Genomic DNA, 2,325 nt, shown 5'->3' with positions numbered 1-2,325 from the left:
TCCCGCCTCCCATGCAGGCCTCGCCGCCCCTACTACTCCCACTGTTGGCCAGGGCATCCCTCTACTCACCCACACCCCCTGTTATTCTGCGGCGACGGCAACCTCACATCGCAGCCAAACCAGTGAACCCTCGTACTCCTCTCCGTGTGGGCATCCACTGCCACGTCTTCCCCGGCTCCGTGTCGTCCCCTTCCTAGGCCTCGCCGTCGTCCACCGCCCTGGTGCTCTCGGTGCGGTGTGGTCAATGTGGTCAAGGAATGACTTCCATCGGAAGAGTACTGTCATGGAGAGGCTGACAGCTAGGTCCACGGCAGCCGCAAGGAAGTGCCTCCTTATTACGCGGAAAATAATTATTCCTCCACCTGACAGCAGGGACCCACCGGACGGGCCACCTTATTTGGCGAAAAAATGTTTCCCCCTGACTGCTGGGACCCATCGGACGGGCCACCGTATTTCATGAAAAAAACGTCCCCCCGCTGTCAGCTCGGACCCACCGGCAGTGCTTCCTTATTACGCACAAAAAAAATGAATACTCCCCCTGCTAGTTGGGACCCACCTTGGTGGGAGACTAACTTGTGGGCCTACTAAGTTGACGAGGACGAAGTGCTTTGTCAACTTAGTCAATATGAATGATTCTAGCTCCAGTGACCGTACGATGTCAATCCAACAGCCGTAGAGCTTCTTCAACCTCTGGTCTTCTTGCTCCAGCCGCCCAAACCAGCGCCGTGCCTTGTGCTCCTGCCTCCCATGGCCGGCTGCGATGCGGTGGAGGCCTCACCGCCCCCTACTACTCCCACCGCTGGCCAGGCCATCCCTCTACTCACCCACACCCCCTGTTATTCTGCGGTGACGGCAGCCTCACACCGCAGCGAACCAGTGAACCCTCGTACTCCTCTATGCGTGGGCATTCACTACCGCATCTTCCCCGGCTCCACGTCGTCCCCTTCCTAGGCCTCACCATCGTCCACCGTCCTGGTTCTCTCAGCGCGGCATGGTCAACATGGTCAAGGAACAGCTTCCATCGGACATGGACTGTATGTGGAGAGGCTGACAGCTGGGTCCACGGCTACAACAAGGAAGTGCCTCCTTATTACGCGCAAAATAAGTATTCCTCCACCTGACAACAGGGACCCACCGGATGGGCCACAGTATTTCATGAAAAAAACATTTCCCCCTGACTGCTGGGACCCACCAGCAACATCTTCGCACGCAAGGAAGTGCGTCCAAAAAAATGATTCGCCCCCTGACTGCTGGGACCCACCAGCTACATCTTCGCAGGCAAGGAAGTGCCTGACAGTCGGGACCCACCTGGTCGAAGCATACATAGCGTTGTCATTCTGGTCACGAACGTATATGTACATACTGGTCGATGTAGAGGTGTGCACATATCGTAGTAGAGGCGCGCACGTAGCATGTACACGTACATACAACGACCAGTGTGCAGGAAAGAAAATACGGCCATGTACGTACATAGGGCAAGGTCTCGAACGCCTACTCATGCATACGTACGGCCAGGGCTCGTGTACATGGCTGGGTCGGAATGGAGAAACAACATCATCGTCGTGTTCATGGGGAGCCAACCGGCTGGGTCGGAACGGAATGCGTCGTCGTGTTCATCGGGAGGGCTTGGACGGAACAGCCGATGGAAACGAGGCCTGGCGTACCACAAAATGGAGGAAACGGCCTTGTGTTCGACCGGCCACGTTTGAAACGGGATCCTGTTCATCGGGAGGGGTCTGGCGTACCTCAAAACGGAGGAAACAGACCTCCTACGGTCGAAACGGGGGTCCTGTTGATCGGGAGGGGTGTGGCGTACCGCAAAACGGAGGAAACGGACTTGTGTTGGAGCCCTACGATCGAAACAGGGGTCCTGTTCATCGGGAGGGGTGTGGCGTACCGTAAAATGGGACTCCACGGGGTACTGTTCATCTCCACCGTCAATCCCCTCCAGCCCCCACGGGCTACTATTCATCCATCGTCGACCTCCTCCAGCCTCCACCTGCGACTATTCATCCACGGGCTCCTGTTCATCCAGCCTCCACCGCGCGCTACTCCACCGGCTACTGTTCAACCAACCCTCTCCACGGGCTCCTGTTCAACCACCCCTCCACGGGCTACTGTTCATCCAGCCCACCACCGTCTACTGTACATCCTGCCCTCCACGGGGTGGTCTTGTTCATCCTGCCCTCCATGGGGTGGTCTTGTTCATCCTGCCCTCCACGGGGTCCTGTTCATCTAGCCCCAACCGGCTCGATCGATCGGGGTCCTGTTCATACAGAGGCAACACCACAGGGTCATGTTCATCCACCCCCACCGGGAACTATT

The sequence above is a fragment of the Triticum dicoccoides genome, chromosome 2A (assembly GCF_002162155.2).
Source record: "Triticum dicoccoides isolate Atlit2015 ecotype Zavitan chromosome 2A, WEW_v2.0, whole genome shotgun sequence".
NCBI lineage: Eukaryota > Viridiplantae > Streptophyta > Magnoliopsida > Poales > Poaceae > Triticum > Triticum dicoccoides.
This window is presented reverse-complemented; position numbering follows the sequence as displayed.